This window comes from Xyrauchen texanus, chromosome 2 (genome assembly GCF_025860055.1).
Source record: "Xyrauchen texanus isolate HMW12.3.18 chromosome 2, RBS_HiC_50CHRs, whole genome shotgun sequence".
Taxonomy (NCBI): Eukaryota; Metazoa; Chordata; class Actinopteri; order Cypriniformes; family Catostomidae; genus Xyrauchen; species Xyrauchen texanus.
The window spans coordinates 6809143-6830527 of record NC_068277.1 but is presented as its reverse complement, the minus strand read 5'-3'; the positions used below and the strand labels follow the sequence as shown (position 1 = coordinate 6830527).

General features: G+C 39.9%; 1 protein-coding gene across 1 annotated transcript in view; it reads right to left on the bottom strand.

The window, feature by feature from the left end:
• Positions 1 to 6094: 6094 nt before the first annotated feature.
• The window catches only part of LOC127619449 (cadherin-15-like), a 310594-nt gene continuing 295303 nt past the window's right edge, over positions 6095 to 21385 (bottom strand). Inside the window, exon 15 of the mRNA XM_052092310.1 lies at positions 6095 to 6152. The gene's annotated coding sequence lies outside the window, so the exon portion shown is untranslated. The remainder of the gene's footprint in view (positions 6153 to 21385) is intronic.

Below are 21385 nucleotides of genomic sequence, written 5' to 3'. Positions count from 1 at the left end.
TTTTTTAGGATGAAAAGTTTTACATGCACTGTCAACAACTGAACATACAGTTACTTTAAAGAGCTATTTTCACATGATCACTTTTGTTGATGTACTGTAACTTAATAAAGCCATATTAAATACAATTTTATATCAAAAGTATTAAATAATTATATAAATATTCATTTCAATGGCTGAAATATAATTAATCTATATATAAGATATATACAGTATATATATATACTATATATACAGTATATATATATGTACAGTGTCAAGAAAAAGTATGTGAACCCTTTGGAATTACCTGCATTTATGTGTAAATTTATCTTAAAATCTGGTTTGATCTTCATCTAAGTTACAATAATGAACAAACAAAATCAGTTTTAACTAATAAAATGTTTTTTTACATATTAAATACATAATTCAAACATTCACAGTGTAGGTTGGAAAATGTATGTGAACCCCTAGGCTAATGACGTCAACAAAAGCTAATTAGAGGCAGGAGTTGGCAAACCTAGAAACTAATTAAAGAAATCCAAGTAATGATCGGAGGTGTGGGTTAGAGCTACTTTGACTTATAAAAAGCACTCAAACATTTTGAGTTTGCTGTTCACAAGAAGCATCTGCTGACATGGATTATGCCTCACAAATAAGAGATCACAGAAAACCTATGATCAAGAATTGTTGCTTTGCATAAAGATGGAAAGGGTTACAAAGTTAGCTTGAAGAGCTTAGATATTCATCTGTCCAAAGTTAGACAAACTGTCTATAAATGGAGACGATGTAGTACTGTGGCTACTCTCACTAGAAGTGGCCATCCAGCCAAGATGACTCAAAGGGCACACCCCAGAATGCTCAATGAGGTAAAAAATAACCCTTGAGTGACAGCTAAAGACTTGAAGGAATCATTGGAACTGGTTAACATCTCTGTTCATGAGTCTATTATATGGAAAACATTAAACAGGCACGGTGTGCATGGCAGGACACCATGAAGGAAGTGCCTGAAATTTGCCCAAAACCACCTTAACACTCCACAACGCTACTAACAAAATGTTTTGTGGACTGATGAAACTAAGGTGGAATTGTTTGGGAAGAATACGCTGCACTACATATGGTGTAAAAAGAGCACCGCATAACAACATGAAAAACAGTACGGTGGAGGGATCAACGTGATTTAAGGTTGCTTTGCTGCTTTGGGGCCTGGACTGCTTGCCATCATTGAGGGAAAATGAATTCCCAAATTTGTTATGATGTCCTACAGGATAATGTCAGGGTGGTTGTGCACCAGCTAAAGCTCAGTAGAAGATGGGTGATGCGGCAGGACAATGACCCTTAACATCCAAGTAAATCCACTACAGAATGGCTTAAAAAAAGAATAGTCCAAAATTCCGTCTGAACATTGTGCAGATCTAACCCACAGCTACCGGAAACCCTTGGTTGAAGTTATTGCTGCCAAAGGAGGATCGACCAGTTATTAAATCCAAGGGTTCACTTACTTTTTACACTGCACTGGGAATGTTCAGTGGGAATTGTTTGAGTGCTGTTAGCTGAAGCACATTGTTGTTTATCTATACTTGTGACATTAAAGAAGATGAGATCATATTTTATGACCAATTAATACAGAAAACCAGCTAATTCCAAAGGGTTCACATACTTTTTCTTTCCACTGTATATACCACAATCAGATTTTTTTTTCCATTAAAGGAATAGTTCATCCAAAAAGTGTATGTCTTTACTACTTCAGCAGAATCTAAATGAAAATATATTTTTTTATAAGCACATTTCAGGTCTGTATGTCCATACAATTACAATGAATGGGTGCCATGAGGCTGCTGGCTGTTTGACGGTCCAAAAGTCATATTTAGGCAGCCTACAAGTAATCCACATACCTCCAGTCGCTCAATGAATATCTTCTGAAGCAAAGCTCTAGATTTGGGTAAAAAGAAAAAGAAATAAATAATTAAAAATGTATCAACTATTAAAAAAAGTCCCGTCATGGATCTGTCGTGTGACATAAGCGCGATGGCTCGTTCATGCGAGAAGTCGGAAGCATGCTCTTTGTTAACAACAAAGGAACGAATGTCATGCGAGAGTTAGGTAATTTCAAACAGTTTCCCATCTCTGGCAGGAAGTAACGATTTATAGTTAAAAACATTTTAATTATTGATTTGCAACAAATAAAACACGGCACTATGTTCGTGAGCGTGTGTAAAGGCAGCCAGATGTAGATAGCTGTGCAGTGTGTAAATCTCACTCCCCTGGTCTCAAGAGGTGCATTAGCGACTGGCGCTAGAGGCTGTAGCCTTTAGCCTCCTCGTTAGCACGCCTGACTCCTATGTCGAATCCCACTCGAAGCGGGTTGAGCAAGACCGGTTACCCATTCAAAGTGCAGTGTTATGTGATATGACAATGACAGTGGCTGTGGGTGAGAGTGTTTGTGTTATCTGTGAGCATATGCAAACTGAGGGTGCATTGTATGTTATTAAAGTGCTACAAATCGCAATTTGCTATTTTCCTGAGAAATAGGTCATTACACTAGGACGTCTGTTTTCAGCACAGTCTAAACTCAGTTCCTGCATTTGGAGTCTCTAAAATACAGTGGAACAAGGTCATTTTGTTTTAACCTTAACTGTGTTTATATTTACAATTGTATTTATGATCTAATGTTTATTGGTATTTTTCCACCTGTTGTCGTAGAGTGATTTTTAAGTCGCTGCAAATGGGCGGTGGATACGGAGCCCCGAGCGACCTGTGCAAAAAAAATCTAAGAGAATTTCGCGTGCGACGAGAAACTATCGCGCGCACGACGAAACTTTCGCGGCGCGACGAAACTATCAGCGTGCGCGCAGATACTTTCGCGCGCACGAGAAACTATCGCGTCGCGACGAAACTTTCGCGGCGCGACGAAACTATCGCGTGCGCACGAGAAACTATGGCGTCGCGCACGAGATACTTTCGCGCGCGACGAGATACTTCGCGCGCACGACGAAACTATCAGCGTCGCGCACGAGAACTTTCAGCGGCGCGACGAAACTATCAGCGTCGCGACGAGATACTTCGCGCGCGACGAAACTATCAGCGTCGCGACGAAACTTTCAGCGTCGCGACGAAACTATCAGCGTCGCGCACGAGAACTATGGCGTCGCGCGACGATACTTCAGCGTCGCGCACGATACTACAGCGTCGTCGAAACTATCGCGTCGCACGAGAAACTTCGCGTCGCGACGAAACTCATCGCGTGCATCGAGATACTTCGCGTCGCGACGAGAACTATCGCGTCGCACGAGATACTGCGTCGCGCTGACGCGTTACAGTTTCGGTGTGTGTATAGCTCTTTTCCGATTGCGTCATTGCCATCATTCATTTACTCAAAGATACTGAGAGCATGGATGCGCATGAATTTATAGAGATATATTTTAAACTTGGCCTTCAATACAAAGACATTACTGTCTATGACATTTGTAATACTGTCATGGCTGAGACACGCTTTGATCTGCCAAAGGACACTAATCAAGCAATAGACTTGTACTTGTACTTGCATTTAACACGAGAACTACCGAATTATATAACTAGCCTACTAGAATGGCCATAGTGGTCATTCTGACCGTTAGACTGTACCAAATGTCATGTCATATTTACATTCGAAACTTCTATTGAGGTTTTAGAATGAAGCTTCTAATGTCTGTCGTCATATTTTATATCGTCATCACCCTAAAATGTATTGAATAAAATAGAATAATATGGATCAAATGGAGCTAAGCTGAGCATAGATAGTCCTACATAATACGATCTTTTTTGTAATATATAATAGTGCTAGACTATACACATACATAGGCCTATATATATTATATATTAGCTGCTAGACTGCCCGGAAGGTGCGCCTACCGCTTTGTGTACAGCAAGTTTTTTTCCACCACAGTGAAAAGGGTTTTGAAAGTCTAAACGCCAACAAACATGGATTGAGGCGAATATTTCGTTAGATAAAAACATGTTGTGAATTTTGGAAATTATTACATCTATCCTTTTTCAAAACATGTTGACTTTTGGACTTTACAACGCTCTGGATTTATTGGAAATTGGAAACAATCCTATGCAGCCGCCACTGGAATCAAAATCCATGAATAAATGAATCTGTTATATTAATAATAAACACCAGGACACGAAATTTTAATTCTAATGAATGTGAAAATGTATTAGTTCATCGACAACCACAGAACTTGCTATTGTAGTAATTACAGATACAAATTTGATTATTTATATTAAATTATTCTCCTAAAATGGGGGCCCCTTTTTTGTTCAAGTGAGCCCACTTTTAGGAGAATTCGTTCATAATGATTTTACAGCATAATATTTTCATTATAGTTTTACAGCATGATATTTTTGCTCACAGTAAAACAAATATTGCTTTCTAAATCAGTTTTCCCACAGTTTAGCTAATGTTCATATTCTTTATTAACTGTTTTGGCCATTTTGGGTTTGGCCTATATGTGATTCATACATGTCTAAGGTTTTTACTATGCATTGAAATACACATTGGTGATGTTTTTATAAGCTATTGCATTGATTTGTTTTTATTTTACAAAGAAAATAATAGAATATAAATAATCAAATTTGTATCAATCAGCTACAATAGCAAGTTCTGTGGTTGTCGATGAACTAATACATTTTCACATTCATTAGAATTAAAATTTCGTGTCCTGGTGTTTATTATTAATATAACAGATTCATTTATTCATGGATTTTGATTCCAGTGAAAAAACTTGCTGTACACAAAGCGAGGCACGCACCTTCCTCCGGGGCAGTCTAGCAGCTAATATATAATATATATAGGCCTATGTTTGTGTATAGTCTAGCACTATTATATATTACAAAAAAGATCGTATTATGTAGGACTATCTATGCTCAGCTTAGCTCCATTTGATCCATATTATTCTATTTTATTCAATACATTTTAGGGTGATGACGATATAAAATATGACGACAGACATTAGAAGCTTCATTCTAAAACCTCAATAGAAGTTTCGAATGTAAATATGACATGACATTTGGTACAGTCTAACGGTCAGAATGACCACTATGGCCATTCTAGTAGGCTAGTTATATAATTCCGTAGTTCTCGTGTTAAATGCAAGTACAAGTACAAGTCTATTGCTTGATTAGTGTCCTTTGGCAGATCAAAGCGTGTCTCAGCCATGACAGTATTACAAATGTCATAGACAGTAATGTCTTTGTATTGAAGGCCAAGTTTAAAATATATCTCTATAAATTCATGCGCATCCATGCTCTCAGTATCTTTGAGTAAATGAATGATGGCAATGACGCTAATCGAAAAGAGCTATACACACACCGAAACTGTAACGCTGCGACGCTGAAGTATCTCGCGGCGCACGCTGATAGTTCTCAGCGCGACGCTGAAGTATCTCGCGGCGCGACGCGAGTAGTTTCGTCGCGACGCTGAAGCTTCGTCGCGACGCGATAGTTTCGTCGCGACGCTGAAGTATCTCGTGCGCGACGCCATAGTTTCTCGTCGCGACGCTGAAGTATCTCGTACGACGCTGAAAGTATCTCGTACGACGCTGAAGTTTCATGCGACGCTGAAAGTTTCTCGTACGCACGCAAATTCTCTTAGATTTTTTTTTGCACAGGTCACTTCGGGGGCTCCGTAGGTGGAAGAAGTTGGAGAGAGTAAAATGTTTTGATTTGGTATGATTTTTTTGACAACTTCATTATTTTTATTATATGTTTGTTTAGATTGAAGTGTAATTTGAATTTAGAAACATGTTAACAAACATTTGTTTGTGTTTCAATTAATTTAAAATCAAAATTGACTGGTGGAAGAGAAGTGCGTTAGATTTGCGGTAGAAGAGAAATCACTGTTAAAACTAGCCATGATTTGTGTGTCAGTAGATGAAAATTATTTTAGACTTACATTCTCTATAATTTAACGAACCATGAATACAAATCCTGACACGAACCACATTTTCCATGCATTTAAAAGGAGTGTATGACTAGAAATATTTACATTTATGCATTTGGCAGACACTTTTATCCAAAGCAACTTACAGTGCACTTATAACAGGGACAATCCCCCCCGGAGCAGATAGGGTTAAGGGCCTTGCTCAAGGGCCCAACAGTGGCATCTTGGTGGTGCTGGGGCTTGAACCCCCAACCTTCTGGTCAGTAACCCTGAGCCTCAACCACTGAGCCACCACTGCCTCAGAAATATGCCTCAAATTCAACAGGGACGCTGCAGTTAATGCAAATAGAAAGTAAGTCCATATTTCTATTCTTCTAATTCATTGCATACGGTCCATTTACAGCACCTAATTCTTATGAATATGCTGTCTTTGTTTATATTGCTGGACTATAATAGGATGCAGACCGTGCCTGAGAAGAACTTCAGAATTAAATTGCACTTGACCCAGCCCATTAGCGCTTTGCAACTTGCGCCTAGACTAAACGCATGCTTGCACGAAAATACCAAAGCTTCATGGCCATGCCCACAGACTTTGTGTGTATGACTTATTGCATAGCTCTGTGCTAAGCGCTAGCACTGCAACAGCTGGCTGATCAGATCACAGACATGGAACAACAATACCCGGGCTCACTTATTATTATTCTTGGAGATTTTAACAGGGCAAATCTCACACGTGAACTGCTCAAATACAGACAGCACATTAAATGCCCCACCAGAAACAGAAATATACTGGATTATTGCTACACGACAAAAAAAGGATGCATATCGCTCTGTCACTCGAGCAGCTTTGGGACTCTCTGATCACTGTCTGGTTTATCTTCTTCCGATCTACAGGCAGAAACTAAAATCAGCTAAAACTGTAGTAACGATGATAAAAAGATGGACCAATTAAGCAGAGCTGGAACTACAAGCCAGATTTGACTGAACTGATTGGAGTGTTTTTGAGGCTGCAGCCACAGACCTGGATGAGTTCACATATACTGTATATCAGTTTCTGTGAGGACATGTGCATTCCTACTAGGACTTATTTAACATACAACAATAACAACCAATGGTTTATAGCAAATGCAGGCAGCTTCGTTAGGCCAAAGAAGATGCTAACAGAAGTGGGGATAAAATCTTGTATAATATGGCAAAGGATATCAGGCGGCTAAAAGAAGCTATTCTGAAACGCTGTAAAAATATTTTTAGCTAATGACCCTGCATCAGTGTGGAGAGGCCTAAAAGACTTTACCAACTACAAGGCACCATCCCCCAACACTGAAGGGAATCAATAATTGGCTGAAAACATAAATGTGTTTTCTGTAGATTTGAAAATACCAGTCTCACACCCCACACACGCTCTGACCTTCAAAGCACAAACACACCTCCTGCAACCCCTCTCCTCCTGCTACTCAACTTGCACTTAAGATCTGTGAAGAGGATGTGTGCCGGGTATTCCAGAAACAGAAGACAAGAAAAGCACAGGGCACAGATGGTGTTTCGCCCACTTGTCTAATATCCTGTGCTGAACATCTGGCCCCCATCTTCACACAGATCTTCAACAGATCACTGGAGCAGTGTGAAGTTCCCTGCTGCTTCAAATGTTCCACAATCATCCCCTTCCCAAATAAACCCAAGCTCAAAGGACTTAATCACTACAGACCCATCACGCTGACATCTGTGGTTATGAAGTAATTTGAGAGACTGGTGTTGGCCCACCTAAAGGACATCAATGAACACTTTCTGGATCCCCTTCAATTTGCTAAGAGAGCAAACAGGTCTGTGGATGATACAGTCAATATGGGACGGCATTACATACTTTAACATCAAGACAGACCAGGGACAGGCAAGGATACTCTGTACACATCCAGAGTGACAAAAAGTGCTGGTAAAATCACTCTTGACCCCATTCACCCAGCACACTTCGAACTGTTGCCCTCTGGCTGGCGCTACAGAGCACTGAGAACATCCCAGGCACAGGAACCAGCCAGGCACACCTTCACCTCATGAACAGTTAAAACTGCCCCCAAATATCCTAGCTCTTTTTCTATACATTACATCACCTGCACATAACTGTATATCTGTATATAAAATATTTTTGAAAACATTATTGCTCTATTGTATATCTTATTTTCTATTTTTTTATGTCACTATATATATATATATATATATATATTTAAATGCATATGTTTGTATGAATATATGTTGCATTTGCACATTCCTTGTGTGTGTGAGCATACTTGTTCATTCTGCTTGTGATTCTGAGTATTGATGGAATGAATACCTTTTTAATAAGCCTATTTTGATACAAATCTCTTCCCTGTGTTCATTGGGTGTGGGTAATAGTAGGTGACAGAGCTAAAAGTCTTCTGTTTAAATATTTACAGCTTCAGCATCAGTGCCACATACAGCTGCTCACATCACACACTCACTGCCTCTGGCTCTAACTTCCCCTTATGTTCAAGCAGTAGATGAAACAGGGCAGTGGTGGCTCAGTGGTTAAGGCTCTGGGTTACTGACCAGAAGGTCAGGGGTTCAAGCCCTGACACCACTGTTGGGACCTTGAGCAAGGCCCTTGAACCTATCTGCTCCAGGGGTGCTGTATCATGGCTGACTCTGACTCTGAATAAATAATTTCACCATGTATGTATAATGTGTGACTATTTATTTATTTAAATGTGTTTAAGAACAGCAAGGGGCTGATTTACAATCAAGAAACACTGAGAGTGGGTGAGAGAAGGTTTATTCCAGGGATTGTTTTAACCCCTGTGTTGTGTTTGTTTGTGCTAACACCGTTTGTGTTCCCAGTCAAAAATGACTAGCCCTTTAAGATTGTTAATAAATCTCTAATATTTCATATATTATCACAAGATATTGCATTATATCTTTTTGACAGCTTTTTTTGTCAAGGTTTGTACTTTTTAAAAAAAATTGTATATATATATATATATAAAAAACATTTTGATAAAAGTATTCATTGAACTGAGCTAATACCGGACTAGTGGGGGCTAATACTGGGCTACATAAATAATAATTATGTAATAAATTAACAACCACTTGCTTGATCTGAACACAATAGGTCTCATTTGAAAGCTTAGAATCTGGACTTTGCAATGCATTTATAAATGCAACATAAAATGATCAGTTTACATTTAATTATTACTCAAAGAGCGTACACGGAAAACGATGCAGAAAAGGGCGCTCAACACACATTGTGTGTGTGTGTGTGTGTGTGTGTGTGTGTGTGTGTGTGTGTGCATGTCCGAGGATTACACATACAGTATGTGCTCATCTAAAGGATTGGGATGTTCCTGAACACTTAATATTTCTGTATTTTGTGGTCTAATCCATGCATTTCCAATGGCCAGCCATTTTTGACTGGGAACACAACAGGTTTAAAAAAGTGAAATAAAACCAAAAAGAATTTAAGAAATTTGTTCAAATTTGTTTGTGTGATTTCAGATACCATGTGTGAACAAAGTCAAGGAGTTTTATTGGACTAAGTAAAAAGAAAGTATTTGGGTCAAAATGACCAGAACACAAGGGTTAAACTAAAAAAGTCACTTAATGGGCTTTTAGTCTTTATTCAGAAGTAATTCAAAAGTGGTAACCCTAACCCCCTCCCATCCCTGATCATAATTAAAAACTAACGGAAATCGCGCGGGGGGGTCAGGACCCCCCCATCAGAGGATTGTCCCCCCTAAAATATCATTAAAATATGTGTATTGTAAATAATATAATGAAATATTCATAAAATAATTGTTTAAGAAATAAAATGATACAAATGCAAACGGAACAACAACAAAAAAAACCTTGGTGTCCCCTTCAAAAATTGCTCTTGAGAATTGTTATTTTTATTGTCCACCCCAACATTTTGATTACATTTTCACCCCTGCCTAAGACTAACCCTAAAGCACCACATTTCAACCCTGTGGAATTCAGATACTTTGGTTGTATCACTCATATCAGTGAATGCATCCCTGCTACATTCAAAATGGTGTATACATTGGGGACTGGCTATGCAGAAAATGAGTCACATTATATAATGATAAAGTCAGTGTTGCAGGTACAAAATGTCTGGATTAAAGGTATGACTGTCACTCTGTGACAGCTTCAGAATGATTGAAGTCTCGGGAGGGTTGTAGTGAGAAAGATTAACTGCACACCTGTCTGCAACCCTCTGTTAGATAACTAAAGGCTTGTGACATTTCTGATTACAATGCCAGAGGTGATTTATATCCAAAATCAAAATGACATCATAAATCCAAAATCGATATTTTTTCATATGGAAATGGGTAAATCAGTGGTATGGATCTTTGTAGTGCATTTTTTTTTCTCCCAGTAGTCCTCTGTCACTCTGGAGAATATTGCATTTAGTGGCAATCAGCGGTAACTTGAAGCTGGCTGCACTATATCTTAAAAAATATGATTGTATTATCCTACACACGATTGGTATGACAGTTCATATCCATGGCTATTAGTCGTAATAAGTAGTAGGGCTAGGTAATGGTACAGATTTCCCAATTTGATACGTCACAGGAGTGGTGGTGGCGTAGTGGGCTAAAGCACATAACTGGTAATCAGAAGGTTGCTGGTTCAATCCCCACAGCCACCACCATTGTGTCCTTGAGCAAGACACTTAACTCCAGGTTGCTCCGGGGGGATTGTCCCTGTAATAAGTGCACTGTAAGTCGCTTTGTATAAAAGCGTCTGCCAAATGCATAAATGTAAATCATATCGATTCATATGGGTACATTTCTGTTACAATGTCCATTTTGATTAAATATGAATGAAATTCTCTCTCAGCTAATGCTCTATTTATAAAGTAACCTTCTAAGCAACCCTTTAGGTAAAATTCGTAAATATATCTTTTACAAATAGTTTTTATCACAAGTTTTTCTTCAAATTGGTCACATTGTAGCTTTTCCATCAATTAATATCTTAAAAATGGCATATTTTCACGCCCTCTCCAGTCTCTCGCTCTCACCAGCCACAATTACCGCTCTCCGCTACCTGAAGTCCACCTTCACCACCGCCCCTATCCTGAAGCACTCAGATCCGACTAAGCCCTTGGTCATAGATGTGGACTCTTCTGATATTGGGGTAGGGGGCGGGACTTTCACGACGCCATGGCAAACCTCCAAAGTTACACCCCTGCTCCTTCTCCAAAGAGCTCCCTTCCGCACAACAAAATTATGACTTTGGCAACTGTGAGCTCCTGGCCATCAATATGGCATTGGAGGAGTGGAGGCACTGCCTGGAAGGGTCCCATTTCAAGTCATCACTGACAATTGAGCTGGCGTAGTGGCCTAAGCACACAACTGGTAACCTGGTAATCAGAAGGACACTGGTTCAAGCCCCACAGCCACCAACATTGTGTCCTTGAGCAAGACACTTAACTCCAGGTTGCTCCGGGGGGGGATTATCCCTGTAATAAGGGCTCTGTAAGTCGCTTTGGATAAAAGCGTCTGCCAAATGCATAAATGTAAATGTAGAGCACCTCTGCTCTGCCAAATGCAGAGTTATGCAGTTATATCATATCTAGCATTCTCCTCTCAATAGGTGTGTATATCATTAATATAACATGTTTAATATAAGGGAGTTGTTTTACAAAGATAATTGTGTTAAACAGACCTTTTTTTAAATGACCTTGTGTGAATTGTATCTATGCGTTAGAGAGGGGGTACGCGAAAGGATGTTGGATGCTTGAAGGGGTACGCCACTGTAAAAAGTTTGGGAACCACTGCTTTTGATCATTCATGTGTGATTAGAAGTTGTTGTTGTTATCAACAGTTGACTGTTAAAAACAGGGAGTATTAAAAGAGACATTTTCCAATGACAAATGGATCCGTGGATCTTGTCTTTGGACAAACAGAACGCGTTAAAGCAAACTTTTACTTCCAACACACAGTGAAAGGACCTCTAATAACTTCTTCTCCACTATACTACTCAAAGAGTGGTGAGTGAAATCTGAACATTTACTAGCTGGTGGCTAAACGTAGACATTTTTAGTCACGTAGCGTAAGATTTGGTTGCACATGTGAGGGATTTACTTGCATTGTGGAGTGTTTACAGAGAGTGAAAGAGCGATCATCGGTCGATTATTTTGATCATCATTGACCGCTAAAGCCTACAGCGCCACCGGACAGGCCGCTTCCGCCCTGCATCCCATGGCCCTCCTGCAAGTCCACCAGGCCAAGGCACTTAAAGATCTGCACGAGGGTAGTCCTGATCCCGACGTACTGCAGGAACTGCGCTCAGCGACCGACCTCGCCCTCAGGGCCACGAAGGCCACGGCGCAGTCACTCGGGCAGGCGATGACCACACTCGTGGTTCAGGTTTTTAAGTAGCATGATTTCCAAGTACTTGTTAACTGTTGCTATTGCTCATACTTATGGATAGGTATGACTTTTTATATTTAGTAGAAATTATAATGTGAGTCACCTGACTTTTCTGCTTCTGTGGCGTGAGTGCAAAGGTGCTGTTTACTCTTGTCACTAAGGTCAATTAATGGCCCTGCAGTTCTGTGGACTAGACAGGAACATGGCTTATATGCTCTTGTGTGTGTATGTGTTTACTCAATCCCGACTACAAATATGTAAATCAGTTCTTTAGAAAGACTGCCTTTGGCAAGGAGACAGAGAAGGGCAGTTTAAATACAGCCAGAAGTGTTTTTTGGGTCTAGATTACATGGAGATATATCATGTCAAAACAATTACGTACAACCCACCTGTGGCCTTTTTATGCGACAGTGGTAACATCATTTAATATCTCATAGGGTGAAAGTCATCCGCTCACACACGAGAGCACACACGTACGCTTTTTTACTGGTTTGTAAAATAAACAGAAAGAGATTGAAAAGAGAGTGAAAGTCCTTCATACTGGAAATGAAGAGGACAGGATCACATGTTATATTAATACAAAATTAATTTTAAAGAATAAGGGGCTATATTTCCTGTCTGATATACAGTGTGCTGCGGTGTGTGGAGGATTGGACGAACTAGATTATTTGGATGAATATCACGAGTCGTGGTTCATATTTGACCCCAAAATCTAGTTTTATGACCACTAAGAATTTTTTCCATTGTGAAACTATGTTCATGACAATCAAACTAATATTTTTATAAGAATATTTCAGCTCTGAAGGTCCTTAGTAAATGGTGGCAAGTAAATGGTGGCTAGAACTTCAAGCTTCAAAAAGCACATAAAGGCAGCATAAAATTAATTAATATGACTCCAGTGGTTAAATCCATGTCTTCAGAAGCGATATGATATGAGTTGTATTTAACAACAGGTGTTGTATCGATTACTTTAAAGCCTCAATAAATATATTGACAGGGTCATAGTTGTCACTTCCGAATCCTCAGCCCTCCATCTTCCCCTTGACCCCCTCAGATGTGTGTGTGTGTGCTCTGTGCTTTGTGTCATGCAGTCTAGCCAGCCCAAGCATCCTGTGCACCACACATTTCACCCATGAGAGAGCAGGCCGGCCCAGAGCCGCAGGCAAAGTACTGGCCCAATGAATAACTCAGAACCAGGTAACAGGTCCAGGAACTCTCCTCTCTAATGTTCCTCTCATATGCATTTACACTGATAAATAGAAGCTGACAGCATGTCTCAGGTCATGTAAATAAGTTGGATGTCATGTGCTACATTGTTTACTATATGTGTAATGGGAGCCAGCTGATAGATAGCTGTGCAGTGTGTAAACCTCAGTCTCCTGACCTCAAGAGGTGCACTAGCGACTGATGCTAAAGGCTTAGCCTCCTCGTTAGCGCACTCACCTCCCAAGCCAGAGACATCAGTTCGAGTCCCGTTCGAGCGGGGGCGAGATGGACCGGCAACATATGCATGCTAATTCATTAATTAATACTTCACTTGAAATAAAGGTCTGTATGTAGATAAAAAAGGAAATCTTGGAAATATCAGGGTATTTTAAAATAGTTTTGTCCAGGCCTGTAAAGTCATGGAAATTGGTAAAATCTTTAAATTCATGGAAATTCCTAAAATGTATATTTTCAGATTATTTATTTTTTTACAGTCAATGAATAAGTCAAAACGGTTCACAGATTGGTCTGAATTAGTTATTCAAATTGATTTTCAAAAATGTGTTTTGTTTTTTTTTGGTGTTTGTTTCTTATTTCTTTTTTAATAAACAATAAATGTTTTGTTTATTAAAATTATTGAAATTTTACTCTCTCTCTCTAGTTTTCTACAAAATGCTATACCCTGTAAATCTATAATTAATTGATCTTAGGCAATCAGTTTTCATGCTTAAAGTAAATGTACTTATTTGGCTCAAGTAAAGTGAACTTAATTTTTTTAAGTAAGGTAAACTAGTAAACAACTCATCTGTTATTAAATATTATTGTTTTTATTTATTCTATGGCTCATTAGATTCTCTTAGTATTCTCTTATAGATTTAATCGGAAGTAAAACTACAGTAAATTACATCTTATAAGCCTAAAAATAAGTCTTTAATGTACTATTAAACATAGAACAGGTCTATAGGCTTCAGAAATACCCAATCACAGCCGAGTTTGCTTTCACTTGTAAACACATGCACATGACAGACTGTGATGTGGATAAATTCAGAACTTTCCTCAGTAACAATGGAAGATACAAGACTGATTGTGGAGGTGAAGAAGAACAAAGTGCTCTATTGTTTACCTTTTAGATGCAAATGTGGTCCTCCTCTTCATGTAAATAAGATTTCATGATGTTCACGTTTGTAATACTTAGCAATAACCCACTCCTGATAACCATTTAATAAGTTATGGTCTTTATTAAAATAAATACTCACTGTAGTAACATAGAAATCACAGGATTTTTGATGCTATAAAAACGCTTCCAGAGTGAAAGCTCAGTCAAGTCTGCAGTTACGCTGTAGTTAAGCTGATGCTATGCTCACGTCTCGCTCAAGCTGTTTGCTAAGCTGTGCCAGACATGTGAATGTATATAAAAATAAAGTCTGAGATGAAACCACTGAGAGGTCTTCAAACAACCCACTAAAGAGCGAAAGGTCGCTGTGAACAAGATCATCTTGAAACTAATTAATAATCTACTGTATTAAGGTTTTTATAATTTTTGTACTTCTCTTGAGATGCAAGCAGACTCTGGATTTATGCAACATATTTTGTTTACAAACTTTGCATGTGTGTGTGTGTGTGTGTGTGTGTGTAGAGAGAGAGAGAGAGAGAGAGAGAGAGCGAGAGAGAAAGGGGATGAGTAGATAGAAGGATATAGAGCAAATTTGCTGTTAAATCTTCCATATAAAAGTAATCCACAAATTGTAAGAGACAAATTCTCATTACTCATTAGGGCTGGATGTTGTAGATGAATGCTTTGGTACCTGTGAATCCAGGGTTGTGAAGACAGACAACAGCTGGCGCAGTGTTTACAATGCATCAATGTTGACCTATCCACCAGGCAAACAAGGACAGGGAGTGCTTTAGAAAATGTGTCCGTATGTAACCATACCAGGCAGGAATCACGTTCAACAACAATGACATCCCTCACTCCCACCATCCCCATTTATTTTGCTAGTTAATGTTGAAGAAGGGAAAGGTGATGAAGGACTAGGATAATTATCAGAAAGCAGCTTTTACAGAAAATCAATCCATAGTATTTTATAAAATGGTAAGTAGTGGAGGAAGCACAATCTTGGGAGGAACCAGACATATTTTTTTCTATTTTATTCATTTATTAGTGGCCAAGCACCGACGACTACACAGTATGTCCGATTAACTCTAAATTTTGCATGTATCTAGAGACACTAATGACAAAAATTTAAGGAATACATGATGACAGACCAATTTTGATGGTAACCACGCCAAAATGGATGTGAGGGTGTGTCTTTGCAGCGCTTAAGCGTATTTGCACAAATGTTTGTATATCATCACAAGCATGACTTGGTACCTACACAGTTTTGTTACAACGCCACCTAGTGGTCAAGAAACATGAAAATGGCTATTTTTGCTCATAACTTCTGAAACGTTTGGCCTAAAATCATGACACCCAATTTTCCTATGTCGGATAAATTGCCACAAATAAATTGCTGTATTTAAAAAACACATTAGCATATCATTATGAAATTTGGTATGTGCCATAGGGGCCATGTCCTGAAGGTACTCAAAAACTTTAGGGACACCGCTTCCTAGTGCTCAAATGATATAAAATGATAATGATAATAAAATGCTTAGCAATTTTGTCAAATTTGGCCTACTGTTTTCAGACTTGTGTCGTTAGCTTTATTGGGTCACAACGAGTACAATGATACCAAATTTGCTGTAATACCAAAACTAGTATGGGAGCTGGCTGCGCCAGCCGCAACATTTTCTCTCTATGTTTTTTCTCTCCACAGAATATTTAGATTTGCATCCACGATCCAGTGGGCAAGCCTCTGTTTGGAGACATTATTCCCTTTCCGCTGTCTTCCAAAGCAGACAAAGATCTGCTCAAAGCGTCTAAAGCTCTGCGTGCGATCCAAGTAGGTACGCAAAGCACGCACCGGACACACCAATGGTAAGAATGGGTCTACCTCCTCCTGGGGCAGTGCTAGCAGGCTCACCACCTGATCCCTAAAAGGGGTCATGGGAACCTTGGGCACATAGCCCGATCGGGGTCTCAGGACCACGTGAGAGTCCTCTGGACCAAACTCCAGGCAGGTGTCACTGACAGAGAACGCCTGCGGGTCCCCCACCTTCTTGATGGAGGTGAGCGGTCAGGAGGGCCATCTTCAAGGAGAGGGCTTTCAGCTCGACTGATTCTAGGGGTTCAAACGGGGCTCTCTGAATGGCCCAAAAGGACCTCAGAGAGATCCCATGAGGGGAAGAGGCGCAGCCTAGGAGGATTCAGGCACCTGGCGACTCTCAGGAACCTGATGATCAGGTCGTGCTTCCCTAAGGACTTACCATTCGCTGCTTCATGGTGTGCCGCTATGGCGGCCACATACACCTTCAAGGTGGAGGGGGACAGTCGTCCCTCCAGCCTCTCCTGCAGGAAGGAAAGCACTGACACGACTGCGCATCTCTGGGGTCTTCATCTCAGGAAGAACACCAACTCACGAACAAACACCACTTCAGGGTATATAGCTGCCTCGTAGATGGAGCCCAGGCCTGCGTGACCACTTAGGTCCTGTCCAAGGGCCAGACATGGAGGATCCAGAGGTCTGGCCGTGGGTGCCAGATGGTGCCCCGTTCGGCATATATACCGAAGAAATATTCGGATGAGTGGTTGCGAACCAGCTCCTTTTATACCCGTATGTCCGGGGGAGTGTCACGCAAATTCTTGTGCTTGACGTGTGCTTGAATATGCCACTTTATGACAGAACTGATTACACAAATATGCATCAGGAATGTCAGAATCTGGTTGTAAAGGGATCAATGGAAAGGAGGAGGCGAGAACCGGCTTGACAATATAAATAATATTTTTTATATAAAACTTAAACAATCACACACATAACAGACATGTCCGTACACAATCTCTCTCTCCCGCACGATCCTCTGCAGTCGACCTTTATCCCTCTCGAAGGCTTGATTACCCTAATACGGGACCGGGTGTGTAGGATCGCGACCCGGCCCTGCTCTCCGCCCTGCCACACTGGTATTGGTGAAGAATGCTAAATGCCCTTCACATTATGTTACCAGGGAAATCAAAATTAACTTTTTGTTAATCAAGGATTATTCATGTTTGATTGGAAGCATGTTTTAGCACACCTTAAGGAACACACCTTTCAGACAAAGGATTTAAGATAAGGGTGTAGTGCCTCATGGAAATGTATTTCTTTCCATGAGGTAAAGGTGAATGTGATTTGTATAAAGTATGTTGTTGCAGTGCCTATTTGCAAGGTGTGAAATGTATGCTGCCCAAATGCAGGTGTCGTAAGTTTACTGGGTCATTCCCTGTCAACTCAACCAGCGGTCCTCTGCACAAAATTGTGTTTTTTGATAACACAAATAATGACTAATCCATTATTTGTGTTAGGAAGAATGATAATTGTAACTTTTGACTACCAAACATCAAAAGATGCTGTTATCCTGCTGTATTTGTCCGGATTTTCTTTAGCTTTTTCTGCCCTAAAAGCCTCTGGATGTCAGAGACCAAAAATCGTAGAGATCCCAAACTTGACAGGATGGTCAAGTTTCCAGATTTCCAAGTTATCTGGTTTGAAATCCAAAGTGTCTCTTAAGTCAAGTCTTTAAAGATGTGGTGGTGTGGACAATACAGTTCAAATCTGGCTTACACCATTAAGCTCATTTCCATGACCGCAACCACATTCCCTCTTTGTAATCGCTTGTCAAAATGTCTGAAATGGACATTTATAATAAGAATAACAACAAAAGAAACTGAAAACACAACATTATTCACAAATACATTTTAATGCATAAGGTGGCATTCTCTTGTAACCTTAATTTAACAGCATTATATCACAGAGAAATTGAGTCTTGTCATCTCAAGAATGAAACAAAGCATGAGCCTCCACATTGTTTGGACATCATCAGGCACTTCAGGAATTCAGTACATTTAAATGTATGATCAGAATTTGTATTCTATGCATAACATATCCCTTTAAATATAATTATGAGTATTAAGATCTAAAGTAATGTGTAAAAGTATGCTTTACTTGACTACAGGTGGTCCCTGGTATATTAGAGCCGTGTAGAATTGAACTAGAGAAGCCCCTGCACGGATCTTATCTAGAGCTTACCTGTCCGGTACCTTACTTACAGACAAAGACACAAATAATAGCACAAATATAAAAATGTATTTCCATTTTCACCACATTCACTTGACAAATGTACAAATATCACCATTATATATTTAGGGAGCCCCTAACCTAACCCCTTCCCTTCCCTTAACATTTTTGGAGTTGGCACAACCCCCTTTTGGAGTAACCCCACCCTCTTTTGGGGTAGAGTTTTTATATCTCCCGCACTGTGTCAATGGACATCTGTTTGAGAGACTGACCACTGAGTCCTCCTTTCTCTTCTTTTTTAGTCTTGGGTCTGTCAACAATGGCGTTGGAAACCATTAAACCCATCAACCCTAATCTGAACTTCATGTAATTCTTTATCTGTGAATTATATGTAAGACTAACCTTCATGTTGACCTCAGCAATGTCTTGTTTGTCCTGTGTAGAGAGATCTGGGGCAGGTTTCACCAACACTGGTGGCCGGTTGTCCTTCTGCAGAGAAACTCGCAGTGTGAGTTTTAAGTGCATAAATATCCCAAAACATACGCAAACTATCATTAGAAAACAGATAGTTCAGATGCCACGTTCGAAGGAGTGTGATTGTGCATTCTACATTAATGAGTCAAGTCGATACATTGAAAATTCTTTTGGAACTCTCCACAATTCTACTCACTTCTAAGTGCCCTGTGAAGGCATAATTATGCCATTTGAAACAGGGCTGATAGTGTCACAGGCAGACATTCTGCACAAGCACTATAAACTACCTTGCCCAGCAGGTGGCACAGTTTTTCCTTGCCCTGTAGCAAGAGGGCCGAGTGTCTGCACACCCTCCACATCATCTTCCACCACATCATTAGAAAGCTTTTTTTTTTCTCGAGGTTAATGCCGAGGGGTTTACCTGCTGAGAGTGAATGAAGATGCTTTTTGAGGAAATTATGTCCTCATTTACTCACCCTCATGATGTTTCAAACCCACATGACTTTCTTGGAGTTAGGCAGAATGATAGCCTAAGTCACCATTCACTTTCCTTGTATGGAAAAAAAGATTGAAAATGAAAGAGGCTAACAATCTGCCAAACATTTATTTTTGTGTTCCACAGAAGAAAGTCACACAGATGAGGGTGAGTAGATGAAGACAGAATGTTTATTTTGGGGGAGATCCCTTTAAGATCTGTCATTGCAATCCAGTTAACATTGTCTGCACTTCGAAAAGGTCGGTCAAAGTTGACATTTGCTCCATTAAAACACTTGACCGTTTCAGTACCGATTCACTCCAAGGAGTTCAATGTATTGGACTAAGCTGACTTAAGTCACGTGAAAGAGCATGTACATGGCAGAAGTACTTCCCTGGAAAATCCACTGAGAAGTATATTCAAATAAGTAGGAAAAAGCACTGTGCATACTTGATGAAAGTTCAGAGTGTCTCTGTTTATTCTGAAGCCTTAGGTTTTAAACGAAACCATAACTGCTCTATGGTCAAAAAATACATATCAATCCTATTGATAATTATATAAACAAATACACAGAGAGAGAAAAATAAAGACAAATATTGAACTCTCTATATTAAAGTGACAGAACACCCAAAAATTAAAATTCTCTCATCATTTCTCAACCTCATGCCATCACAGATGCGTATGACTTTCTTTCTTCTGCTGAACACAAAGAAAGGTCTTTTAGAAGAATATCTCAGTTCTGTACGCCCATAAAATGCAAGCTAATTGTGTCCAGAACATTGAAGCATATAAAGGCAGCATAAAAGTAATCCATACGACTCCAGTGGTTAAATCCATGTCTTCAGAAGCTATATGATTGATGTGGGTGACACACAGATAAATATTTAAGTCCACATGGGCAGGGATGAGAAAAAAAAGGGGTGCATAAAGTAAAAGAATAAGTAAATCATATTTGCACATCAGCCCAGTACGTGGTGTTAAGCACAAAGAAACAAAGATTGCGAAATACCAAGAGAAAAAGAAAATAAGACCAATCATGTACGTGCATAGGAGGGCTTGTGAAAGTGGAGATTTATAGTAAAAAAAGACTTAAATATTGATTTGTTTCACACCCACTCCTATCATATCGCTTCTGAAGACCTGGATTAAACCACTGGATTTATTTTATGCTGCCTTTATGTAGTTTTTGGACCTTCAAAGTTCTGGCCACCATTCACTTGCATTGTATGGACCTACAGAGCTGAGATATTCTTCTATAAAGCTTAGTTTGTGTTCTGCAGAAGAAAGTCATGCACATCTGTGATGGCATGAGGGTGAGTAAATGTTCCCCTTCTGTCACTCTCTCCACGTTGTGTCGGAGAAGCGACACTAGGGGTCTCTCTTGAGCACCGATATTCACCTCTGACCTATTGAAAAGGGCCAATGAGAAGTTTGCATACCCCGCCCCCGGACATACGGGTATTTAAGCGGGGCAAATACGGAAGTTTAGTCAGAAAATTTCTTCGAGCCGATGGTCTGTCTGCAGTTGCTGCGAGTTTACACACCACTATAAAACGTTCCTGTTTCCTCTGACGATCTGCATGCTGTTGGATCTTGACGGCGCACAACAGCGGCTTTCTCCTTCACTTTGCACGGCGTGCATTGTTGCCCCTGAGCGCTTCGACAGTGCAGACACACATACACACTGTGTATATTAAAAGAGTTATTTTCCTTAAAAGAGTACATTTCTCTAAAAGAGCAAACACAGCGGCGTTGAACGTCCTTTTCAGGACGCGTCTTTCTGAAGATGCCTTTCCGC